Source organism: Heloderma suspectum, chromosome 3 (assembly GCF_057233095.1).
Source record: "Heloderma suspectum isolate Gila_16-S chromosome 3, 16-S_ref, whole genome shotgun sequence".
Classification (NCBI taxonomy): domain Eukaryota; kingdom Metazoa; phylum Chordata; class Lepidosauria; order Squamata; family Helodermatidae; genus Heloderma; species Heloderma suspectum.
Window position 1 is genome coordinate 261,515,925 of NC_139460.1, and position 13,008 is coordinate 261,528,932.

Genomic DNA, 13,008 nt, shown 5'->3' on the forward strand with positions numbered 1-13,008 from the left:
ACTGAACTTTGAGTGTGGGTTATCGTGTTGTGTTAACCCAGTCATTGTAGACAATACTGTGTTAGATGGACCAGTAGTCTGTCTGTTTAAGGAAGCTTTCTATCTTCCTATGAACCACTGGGCCTTGGACGACCACTTCCTGTGTTTCCGAGGTATTACAGAGTTCAGATCTTGTCTATTTTCCTTTAATACAGCCAGAGACTGGCAACTTAAAATTCACCCAGCACCCTTCTCCCATGTTATGTTGTTTATTGTTTCTTTTATTTTCAAGTAATTCATCTACTGTTGCACATCGATCCTTAATATGAGTTAACCAGGGAGATAGTGGTAGTACCACAATAACATTGCAAAAATACAATACAAAAAAATACAACTGTCCTGAAACGCAGAACAGAAATGGCTACACATGACCTTCTAATCAACCTCATATGCAGCTGCCCAGTTATAATAGAATCAAATAATTGGAAAGGACCTTGGAGGTCATCTAGTCCAGGGGAGGGCAGACTTCAGGTTTGTGGGATGTACTCTGTATTTTACTAGACCCCCAGGATGCAGCAACTACAGCCAGATGCAAAAGACATACACTTAGAATCAAATAACGGGGTGCCTCTTGAGAAGTTGTTTATGAGTATAAAGATTTGGTTTGAGTGCTAGAGCTGAGCTCACAGTCTTTTTAGGCTAATAGGCTCTGCAATGCAGGTGCAACCACAGTACCCCTGGCAGATGGCCATCCAGCCACTACGTAAACACCTCCACTGAATGATAGCTCACCACCTGAGGAAGTCTGTTCCACTGCTGAACAGCTCTTACCATTAGGAAGCTTCTCCTAATGTTTAGCTGAAAACTGCTTCCCTGCAGTTTCTACCCATTGCTGGTCCTAGCCCTGTCATCCGGAGCAACAGAGGACACATCTGTAATTCATAGAATTAAACATAGAATTTAATTTGGGCAGCAGGAAAGATATGTCAAAAAAGCCCAACTTTGTTCAGTACTGATAGCTTTCCCTATTAAAAAATACTGCCCTTTCCTGACTCACTAAAAAGCTCAAATTACCCCTGCCAGATTTACATATAGTTGCAAGGGATTTAGATTTCCAGCTATGCAATAAGCCACTGAAAACCTTTATTGTAAAGTTGTAGGAAAAGATGCTGTAGTAGCATGAAATAAAGAAAAATAATATGCTGCAGCTATAATCATATTGCTATGCCTGATAATTTCCTATCAAAAAGGCTTAATTATAGAGCAGTCCCATAGCACATATTACATAGAAGCTTTACAAGAATCACATCTGCAGTAGGAGACATTTACATTTGACTGTAAAGAAGGAAAGACTTAAAAACCTTCATTTTAAAAGTAACTATTCCTGAAGGGAGTCACATATGGCAACTATAGACTTTGCTATGAATCTGTTCTTATCTGTTTCTTGCTTAGATATGATACATATTCAAGAGTAGACTTTAAAATATATATTTAAAAAGCTTGCTTTCAGTGGTGGGAAATAGAAATATCACATTTGCCTACTTTTACATGAAGTACCATATGCAAGAATGAGCAGTGATTTTCCCTACATCATCCACTGACCAAATGCTTTGAGTCAGAAAGGAATATAGCAGGGATGGGAAACATAACAGTTTCTGAACTGGAAGGAGAGATGTGAAAGGGGAGGGCAGACCCATGCTTTTTCATGGGAAATATTTTTAGTGGAATGGAGCAAAATCAAGTACAACGTTAAAATCAGGACAAATGAGAGTGAAAGAGGTGGAATAGAAAATGAGAACGTGTGCACAATGCTTTCATGAGGATTAGAAGCTTGAACTGAAAAGCAAAACCATGTTCATATTGGGATGGAGGAAATGGCATAATTCCAAATTTTTAAAAAATCAGCATTTTTTTTCTTTGATAGCAATCATGATTATACAGTATTAATATTAACTGAAAGAAGAAGGGGAACCTGGAAGAGACAGATGTGTAGCCATGCACCACATAAAAGCTCCATCCTTTAAAGGGGGGCAGGGGAATGATAGAGATGTTGCCTGAACATTTTCAAACCCTCCACAGCCAGGCAGGCTAGAATCTTTGCCATTAAAAGACTTGAAGTTTAAAATACAAAACACTTTCCGCTCTCTTCCATTCCCATCCAGTACAAAGGCCATATAATGAGACAATATTGTAATTTATCCTTGCTTTAGATGGAAACAAAATCATCCTGCTGATATAACGGTCCATAAGACACATGAGGATAAATCATCACAGAAGTCTCATAGCATATGTCATACGTAAAGATACAAAGCCATTATTTATCATACCTGTCAGCTTTTTTAAAAATCCAGAAGAGGGTGAATTAAGGTACAGTTTACCAGCTGGCACTCCAACATCATGGGAGTAGCACAAGAGTATGGGTTTGGGCAGGAGAACTGCTTTTTTATTGTGCCCTTTTCCTGACTTTAGAGTCACTGCAGGGAAAAGTCTCCAGTTTCTATTCCTGCTGCTGGGCCCATGATGAAAGTGAAACCAAGGAAACCAGACAGATCATATTCCTAAAGCAACGCCACTGAGAACAGGAAGTGCAAGAGCTATGTGTTTCCTTCCCCGTTGCATCTACGTATGTCTCATCCAAAATAACATTTACATCTCCATATCTCCCCCTTCTCTTATCCCTAGATGTGTGTGCAGTTCCCAGATGAGTTTGCACATCTGCCAGGGAAAAGAATAGGCAAGCCACGTGTACTTCCTGTTCCCCTTGCGTCAGTGCTGCAACCATAGCCACGACAAGGTGTTCTATATTGCTATGCTTTAAAAGCTGAACAGTAATCTTAAATATTATACAATTCACTAATGTATAACATTTGCATCTATACGGGTTGATAGGGAGGATAATTAACAGCACAATTCTGTAGATGTTTACTCAGAAGTATCTCTCACTGTGTTCAGTGGGGCTTATTCCCTAGTAAATATATTTAACATTACAGCCTATTAAGAATGCCAAACAATTTGAACCAGTGTAGCACGGTGTCTAAAGTGTTGAGCTTGGATGTGAAAACCCAGCTTCAAATCCCTGCATAGCTATAATATTCACTGGGTGACTGTGGGCACTGAAGTCTGTCTCACTGTTGAAGTCTCTCTCACTCAAAGCAGGAGGGCTGATAGGTTTGTTGGTAAATTCAGCAGTTGTGCTAAATTATCATAGTGGATGGTGGTTCCATGCCAGCATAGGGTCCTGCAGACTTGGTTCCCAAAACAGATCCAGAGCCTCAACATTTCCATTGCTGGAAGCTGGACAGTTAGCATTTGGAAGGGGCTTGGAGGATGGTACTAATAGTGCCTCTTAACCTGTGCCCTAATCATGGGAGACTACTCAAGATGTTTATACCCTTGCATGCTCTTTAAGAAAACTAGCATATAAATCTATATAAATAATACATTATTTGCCCCATTTGAATATATAATTCTCTCATATAACATAAATTCATATATAGTATACCCAACTTTATCTTCTCTTAAAAACTTCAATTACATAGGGTGTGGCCATTGTTATGAAAAGTTTTAAAGACATGCATCTCTTTTGGTGGACATCATCATCTGAAGTTTTCAAAATAAATCTGTGGATTCTACATATGAACTTGGTTTAGAGAGAGAATAGCATGTTCATAGGATTGGATCCAGATTAAAGGTGCAACCCTCTGTATGTTTAGACAGAAAAAAGCCCTACAACTTCCAGCATCCCCCAGCCATACTTTTTTCTATGTAAACATGCACAGAATGACACCCTATGTTAATCACACTCAGGGCAGTATCCAGCTGTGTCATTTCATTAGCACCAATAACATTGCACTAGTGGAAACTAGATTCTGAACTATGTGCAAGAGAAGAATCCAACTAAAGTTATGTTTGCAGTTGGGCATAACTCTTGTGCAACCCATTGTGCAACCAGTTCTATATTCTGCTTATGTAACCAGTTGCACAACATAATGGGCAATTGCTTGTACAATAGAAAGATTCAGCGGCGCTCCACTAGCGCTGTTTTGAGTTTGCAGAATGACACTGTTGGATACTACCCTAAGTCATGACTAATGTAGTAGGTTGTTTTAATTTCAGTGGTACTAAAGTGTGATTGACTTAGTCTAGATCCAGTCCATAGAGTAGCCTTCCCCAACCTGGCACTCTCCAGATGTGTTGGACTACAATTCCCATCATCCCCAGCCAACAGCTTCCCCATGCTGGCTGGGGATGATGGGAGTTGTCCAGTACATCTAGAGGACACCAGGTTAGGGAAGGCTGCTTAGTGTAAAATAGATTTGTGTTTTATACACCTATACGACAGTCCTTGTGTGGTGTGGAGTTTATACTCATAGGTACAGGGAGCATTCTTTGTTAGCGCATGAATTGTTAGCTTCAAAGACTTGAATTTTTTGTTTTGTTTTTTAAAAACTTTCATGAACTCATCAGTTTGCACACTCTTATTTGTGTTTTTATTTTATAAAGGTGCTGTATGCTGCGGTGGTTTTTTCCATGAAGCCTAGCTGTAAGTCCATGGTATTTGTACTATCAGCAGCAAGAACACAGTGCATTCACTCAGAATGGGGGAAAAAGGAAAGCTCCCCAACGTCCTTGATAATCAGAAAAATTAGCAAGGACCATTGTGTAAAGCCCTTGAAATGGCTTCAATTTCTTGAAATGAAAGCAGTATGTGGGTTAATGTTTCAGTATGATAAATCTCTCCTGGTTTTAAAGGGATGGACTGAATGATAACATTTTTCAATTAGCCACAAGAAGGTTGTTGGATGCGTCACAGCTGATGATTAAAATGCTGTATGGGGAAAAGAGCGGGGAGAACAGAACACTGCAGAAAGAAAGAGAATGCACAGATCAGGTACACTTGCATTGAGGTTGCAGAGGCTACCGTATTGGACTTGGTTTGGATTTAAGCAGTGAGGAAGTGTGTGTGTTTTTTTAATGTATAGCATCTCAAAATCCATACTCTGAAGGGCTAACATTTGGGCTTGCTGCCTTCATTGTAGTCAAGCCAGCTGTTTCATAGTCAAGTTTGTGAATCAGTACAAAAAACCCAAAATTTACTTGATTTTCCTCACGCTCATATACAGTTAGTAATCCAAAAGACATCATGAAAATCGAGGGACTTTCAGGACTGACTGTCCTTACATTAAACACTTGGCTGTGTTTTTTTAGAATTGTATACAAAGAGACTTTTCTTTTTCAGGCGACTTGATGCATGAACTCCTTTTTCTGTCCATGCTTTTCCTGTGCGTTCACAGCAGATTCTAAGAATCTCTGTGGTTGCACTGCATTTGGAAAAGGTGTGACACATGCACCAGACTGCAGCCAACTCACAACTCTGTAACTCAGATTCACAAAAACTGTCCTGTTTGAAATGCACCGAACAATAAAACACAGGTCATTTTCAGAGTCAACACAAGTTGTTCCTTTGCATTTCCTGTGTCTGTAAATTGGGTGGAAAAAATGCATTGGCTGCATGGTATTCAGTTTTAAAATGCCTTTTTTCCCTTCCTAAAAGCATTAGCAAGAGATTATTTCTGAACAAAAGGCACATGCCTGTAAGGCTGTCAAAACAACTATTTTTGTTTTTATCCTACTGTGTGGGTTCAGGGCTTTCATGTGGGGGAGGGGAGGGGAACAACTTGGAATTGGCAGTGTTTTCGATTTGTGCTCTGTGGAGTTCTCTGTCACTCTTCACAACGGGGTGCTACTGAAAAGAGGTGATGTGTCTCATTATTATTGACCTAAAGCCTGTTCAGCCCAGGCTCAATACCATATCCATCCTATGACAGAGTTATACCAATTTTATACCAATAAAATTATACCAATCCATGTTCCCGTAATTTTTTCGGAGGGAGTGGTTTCCATTTCCCCTTTAGTTTGACGGGAAAGATGCAGTTCTGTTACCGTAGGATGCTGGGGCTGCTACCTCTGATCATCTGTCTTGTGAGCTGGCTGCTGAAAAGCATAAGGAGGAGGGAGAGAACTGTCTCCCTGCTGATATATACAAATCCAGGGCTGGGTTGTATAAGTTTATAGCTATGTCTTATTTTTTTCACAGAGCTATAATCGTGATGCTTAGAGTGATCTGAAAGGAACAGAAACACTTAGCCTTGAACTTTTGTTCTGCTTCTTCTTCTTGTGCCTCTGAGGTACAAAACATACCTGTAAACTTATAATATGTCAAGATAATTTTCCAAGGGACTAAATGGAGACGTGGAAAGGTTACACATGCTGAATAGTAAGAAAGTTTGGGTAGAATGTATGGTAGATTGGACTTTTTGATACAGCAGCTCAGGTAGACTGGAGGGGAGCAATCTCTCTTGCCTTTTCTTTTCTGTAGCTGGGAAGATGTATGCATCTTGGCTTTAATAAGCAAGAGGGAAAGAAGAGGAATGTTCGGTATATTTTGTGTGCAAAGTGGAAGGTTCTCGGTGGTTCTATAAATAAGGGCCCAACTGAGTTAAAGATTATGATCTGTACTTAACTCCACGAACTATATTCCCACAGACAAATCATCCAAATCCATCCAAATGAGAGGTTGTTATTGTTTTCTACTGCAGCTAATCTCCTGCCTCCACCCTAAAAATCACCATCAGTGTTTGGAAATTTAAAAATGCTCTTTATTAGCATGTGTACATCCTTCAGAACAAAACAAAAAAATAGCCTGGATGTGTGTATGTAGGGATTTGTGCACACATGCTAATTGAGAACAGAAGACCAACCAGTGACAGCTCTGTGCAAATAGACGTTTCAACATCCAGCTATGCAAATAGCTCCACAGCACAGCAAATTCTGAAAAGCATTAATTGTGGCACTGTGACTGTTGCATGGCAACAGTTGTGTTTGTGCAAATGACAGCTACTGCCCCTTAATTTTTCTCTCTCATACTCAGTGACAAAGTGGAATAAGAAGCAATGATGGCTGCCCTAGGGAAAGCTGTGGCAGGTGCTATAAGAGGCCCAGACTCAGGAGGCAGTGAGGTGAAATTGCTACAGGTGATCTCCAAGCCCTTGAAATTACATGTACAGTGATAGTCCTTTAATTAATGGTTGTGAAGGAAGATGAAGCTTCAGTTCCCCCACCCATGCATCTCACCTGCTTGAGCAAGCAAAACTCTTTTTACCCACTACAAGTGGGGGAGGTGGGAGGAGAAGGGGACCAGGGGAAGAGAAGCGGAAAAGGGCCCAGGTGCATCCTTTTTCATGGCTGTGGGTTTGCCAAAGGGATGGGAGGGTTCTCCAGGCGTGACATGGCAGGGAACCCTGCCTCTGTCCTTATTCTTGCCAATAAACCATTTGACTGCAGCATCTAGAGCAGACTCAAATAAGTGCTCCGAGCACATCCCTTGTTCATTGAAACATTGACTTAAATCATTGTAGGAAGCAAAATTAATATTTAATTTGGCCTCTTGAAGCTGGAGTCCTAAGCACACTTACTTGGAAGTGAGTTCCATTAAAATCAAGATGACTTTCAGGTAAATATGCTTAAAATTAGTGTATTAGTCCTCCAAATTCCCAGCATTCTTCTAATTACCTTAACAAATGAAAGAGGGTCTCACAGTGGTTGTGCAGGATTCAAGGGAATGAATAGTGGTGAGATATCACACCCCATCCTTCTGCTTTACATTTTAGTCTGAGTATTTAAATATGGCTGCCTTCTGTAGGTCAGTAGTGAAGTTAAAAGAGAAAAGAGTAGTTTCTCTTGTGAGGAGGTCTCATCAGGAGTCAGTCGAGGTGAAATTGTTATTTCTCTATATTGAGCCCTTGTAAAAACTACCCCTCAGTGTTTATTGGAGTCTGGATTATTTTCCTTCCTTTCTTCATCTGTAGAGAAGGGAGGCATGGACTTTAGAAAAGGATAATTGGTGCACACTGTGTACAGACAGTGCATTAAGAGATGCCATTTTGAGGTGATTGTTTATGAACTGTAGACAGAGCCTTTGATAAAGGCTCAAGCAAAGCTATGGTAAAAGGCATATGAAATGGTATCACCTGTAGAATCAAATATAATAATATGACTTGGCTATATGGCACATCCTGTACTCCAAATGCACAATTGCAGTGTAGGGAGTCAGACCAAGAATGAACTATACCAAGCCACCAACCTACTGTTAAACCGTCTATCCGGAAAAAGGTAGCCGCACAAACCCTCCATAGTAGCTTTGATACAGTGCTTCTGCTAAAGTAACATGGATTTTATTAGCTTCCCCTCTTTAAGGGAGTGGGGGAGAGTGGAGCAACAAAGTGGATGACTTAGACATAGAACTATAGGGTTGGAAGGGGCCTACGAGACCATCGAATCCGACCCCCTGCTCAGTGCAGGAAGCCTGATTCCCAGGCAGTCTCCAAGTACTAACCAGGGCTGACCCTGCTTAGCTTCTAAGATCACATGACATTTCTAAGGTCATGCAGTAGCTGGGAGTCCAGAATCCAGCTTTCCTTTTATCATAATCCACAGCAATCTCACTTCTGAGACTTTCTCTAGCTTCTGAGAAGTATTTGTCAGCTGATGGTGCATGCTGAGTAAGTGTGACTGTTTCCTGTATAATATTCAATTATTTGGCGTAGTGAGGTGATACATGTACCTGACTTGGTGTAAGATAGTCTCTTCCTTAAAAGGGGCTAACTTGCCACTAAAGATAATGAATTCACACCAGTAAGTTGAAAAGAACAGAAATTTGCATAGTAAGATGGAAGCAAATAAAATAGGAAAAGGAAACTCCCTCTTCTTGGATGTAAGTCCATCTTTCTGGTTTAACCAACTGTGCTTGCTAAGACTGAAATCCTAAGCATATTTATTTGGGGGTAATTCCCACTGAAATCAGTGAGTGAAGGACCTCTGAGTAAACATGTTTAGCATTAAGTTATAGTGTAAGTCCTGTCTAGGATATCTAGACCTCCTCCTGCTTGCTTTGTCAAAGAAATCTTCAGATAAACAAAATAGTATTGATTTAACTGGCTGTTCCCATAAACATTTCTATCATTTTGGGATTTGTATTTCTTCCTTGTTTGTCAAGACTTTAGTGCACTTCAGGTGCTATTGAAAGCAGATGCACAATAGAAGTAGACAAAGCATAGAATAGGGGCACAATCCTAACTAATGGTTGTTGTTGTTCAGTCGTTCAGTCGTGTCCGACTCTTCGTCACCCCATGGACCATAGCACACCAGGCCTTCCTGTCCTGCGCTCTCTCCCGGAGCGTGCTCAAGTCCATATTCATTGCATCAGTGATGCTGTCTAGCCATCTCATCCTCTGCCGTCCCCTTCTCCTTTTGCCTTCAGTCTTTCCCAGCATCAGGGTCTTTTCCAGAGAGTTTTCTCTTCGCATTAGGTGGCCAAAATATTTCAGCTTCAGCTTCAGTATCTGTCCTTCCAATGAGCACTCAGGGTTGATTTCCTTGAGGATGGACTGATTGGACCTCCTTGCAGTCCAGGGGACTCATAAGAGTCTTCTCCAGCACCACAGTTCAACAGCATCAATTCTTCGGCACTCAGCCTTCCTTATAGTCCAGCTCTCACAGCCATACATTACTACTGGGAAAACCATAGCTTTGATTAGACGGACCTTTGTCCGCAAGGTGATGTCTCTGCTTCTTACTATGCTGTCTAGGTTTGCCATAGCTTTCCTCCCAAGGAGCAAGCGTCTTTTAATTTCATGGCTACAGTCACCGTCTGCGGTGATCTTGGAGCCCAAGAAAATAAAAACTGTCACTGCTTCCGTTTCTTCCCCTTCTATATGCCAGGAAGTGATGGGGCCAGATGCCATGATCTTCGTTTTGTTAATGTTGAGTTTCAAACCAGCTTTTGCACTCTCCTCTTTCACCCTCAACAAGAGGCTCTTTAGATCCTCTTCGCTTTCTGCCATTAGGGTGGTAATCGTCTGCATATCTGAGGTTATTGATCATTCTCCCGGCAATCTTAATTCCGACCTGTGATTCATCCAACCCGGCATTTCTCATGATGTACTCTGCATATAAGTTAAATAAGCAGGGCGACAATATGCAGCCTTGTCGTACTCCTTTCCCAATTTTGAACCAATCAGTTGTTCCATGTCTGGTTCTTATTGTTGCTTCTTGACCCTCGTACAGGTTTCTCAGGAGACATGTAATGTGGTCTGGTACTCCCATCTCTTTAAGAATTTGCCACAGTTTGTTGTGATCCACACAAAGGCTTTAGCATAGTCAATGAAGCAGAAATAGACGTTTTTCTGGAATTCTCTTGCTTTCTCCACGATCCAGCGAATGTTGGCGATTTGATCTCTAGTTCCTCTGCCTCTTCGAAACCCAGCTTGTACTTCCGGTAGTTCTTGGTTCGTATACTGCTGAAGCCTAGCTTGTAGGATTTTGAGCATCACCTTGCTGGCATGTGAAATGAGCGCAGTTGTACGATAGTTTGAACACTCTTTGGCGTTGCCCTTCTTTGGAACTGGAATGTAAACTGACCTTTTCCAGTCTTGTGGCCACTGTTGAGCGTTCCAAATTTGTTGGCATATTGAGTGCAGCACTTTAACAGCACACCAAGGAAGATTAAGGGTGCAATCCGATTTATGTTTAGACAGAAAAAGTCCTACAACTCCCAGCATTCCCCAGCCAGCATAGTTGTAGGACTTTTTTCTGTCTAAACATGTGTAGGATTGCATCCTAAAATATTTAAGGCTCTGCCTTAGAGAATAAGGAGGACTCAGGCTAGAATGAAGGATCATGGAGTCTTGTACTGATCCATATTGTCCAGCCCCGTTCATCTTTGCTTCATAAACCATTGTTTCTTTCTGCTTTGCAAGTATTTGTACATATGGCACAAACTCGGATCCAGTGGAAGGAGCAGTACAAACACACACTGCATTTAAGAATTCCTAGTGACTTTAGACTGCAGCAGGGTTCCAGTTAGGCTGAGTCCCCGTTGTTGTTTTAGCTTATTAAGGATAATTGTTAAACCATCTATGAGCAAGGCAGATTAGGTTAAATCACCAAATGGAAAGCTTGGTTTAAATTATTAGTTTGATCACCTTTTCCATTGATCCTTTTTTCCATTTCTAAAGAACTGCTTGATTGACATAATAATTAAATTCTGATTTTCCATCTCAGTAGAACTGTTAAACAAGATTTACTACAACCCTTTTGCTTTCTAGGAAGATATTCTATACATGTATTTGAATAGGTATTAGACTGGTGAATCTACTTGAGGTATCCAGTACCATGCTGAATCAACAACTGGCAAACACTGTTTATGAATGAGCTGCAAAGGAAGTTTACATGGACTGTATGGAATTGCAGATATTCAAATATGAGGTTTAAATATTCATAAAATGAGAGTTTAGGTTGGACGAAGCTACAAAATAAAGTGTAGAAGGGTCTAGTCCAGGTAATCACAGCTCTAGTTTTCTCAGCTGGTAAACCAATGGGCATAAGAGAGCTCCGCCGACCTGCCTCCTTCCAGAAATGAGTGTTTCCGCTAGTTTGGTGCTTGCCTCCAGAAGTGCTTGATCTCTGTTATGCAAGTGGTGGGTGCCACTTCCACAACAGAATTGGTGGGGCTGCTTGCCTGTGGAACGTAAGCAGTGGTGGGCCCTGCTTGCGGACAGGCAGCATTGGATACTGCCCTATATCTGGAGTGTACCACTTCAGAATGCATCTGGGCACTTAACATTATTGAACATCCCTCCATGCAAAAGAAACCAAAAACTCAAACACAGGAAACTAGGATGCTAGGAAGAAAGTTAGGCTAGAACCCTTCTCCATAGCATCTAGTTTTCTATATGCAAGGAATTGTTTCGTATGGAGGAGCATGTATCCTGTATCCTGTAGAATCCTGCATTCTGAATTGAGTATCTGTGTTCTGAAGTGGTACAGCTCAGAAGGAGCTTTACTACCTCATCTACTGTTCATGAGAATTAGACCTGAGTAATTCTGATAAGATAGTGAATGCCTTTTATTTGGAATCAGTAGACAGATCCTAGTACTTTGTCTCTTGAGCTGCATGGCTCAGTTCAGATGCCACACTCAACTATGGTTTGGTGTTGTGTGAATGAGCCTTGTGCTTTTATGTCCTCCTCCCTCGTGCTTCAATTCAATTAGTAACTTCCTCTTTAGCATAAATGATGATTTGTCATTACATCTGATTGCGAACTATGGTTTGTGCTTACCTTCCAAAACAAGATTGCAAATCATGGTTTGAAGCTGATTTCCATTCTTGGTTTGAAGGTGCAAACCATAGTTTCCCAGTTCAGATGAAACAGCAAGTAACTGGTTGAATTGGAGCACAAGGGGGGACGAGGGAGAGCATGAATACAGAGACTGTTCATCTAGTGCCATACCATGATTTCGCATTAACATCCAAACCAGCCTAACTTGCCCCTGATAATTTATATACCTGATGTAGGCAAAGCCGTTAACTCAGAAAGTTAGTATTTAAGTATTCCTTCTTAAGAAAGGATCATTATCTTCAAGAAGCTGAATGAGTGAGAATGAATCAGTTTTCATGCACCTCTCAAAGACAGAAAAGTTGATCATATTATTCAGCAGCTATCAACAGATACCACTGCTGCCCTCTTTAGGCTGACGTAGCATCTCTGCCAGGAACTTGGCCACTGGATTGTATAAATCAGCAAACAGTGAAGAGCGTGGCCTCCTACTTTGAGAGAGGGGGGAAGAGATGGACTAATCCTGGTCAGAACATTTATGGGAGCTCTGCTGTTCTGGAATAATCAAACTGTCACCCCAGCAGGTCAAACCATCCCCTATCCCCTTGTTTTACTTGGGGATGCTACTTCTTTCTATACCCAATGAGCTAATGCTTATTCCAAACAGCTCTTTCAAAGCCCTATTTGAAGTTTGGAGTGGTGGTGATTGATGTAGAGTGGGCAAGCGCTAACTTCTCTAGTTTGTATGTTCAGTCTGTTGAAGTATGCACAGGGACCTGGAAATACAGTTACTATAAAGAGCAGACAGTGACAGGTTTTTACTGTAATTTTGATCTGGAGACTTGGAACATAG

General features: G+C 41.1%; 1 protein-coding gene and 1 long non-coding RNA gene across 11 annotated transcripts in view; one reads left to right on the forward strand and one right to left on the reverse strand.

Moving 5' to 3' along the window:
- The window catches only part of LOC146351114 (uncharacterized), a 34,585-nt gene extending 31,956 nt beyond the window's left edge, over positions 1-2,629 (reverse strand). Inside the window, exon 1 of the long non-coding RNA XR_014789520.1 lies at positions 2,307-2,629. This is a non-coding gene — a long non-coding RNA (uncharacterized LOC146351114). The remainder of the gene's footprint in view (positions 1-2,306) is intronic.
- The window catches only part of LCOR (ligand dependent nuclear receptor corepressor), a 105,796-nt gene that overhangs the window by 72,394 nt on the left and 20,394 nt on the right, over positions 1-13,008 (forward strand). The gene's annotated exons all lie outside the window — the stretch shown is intronic.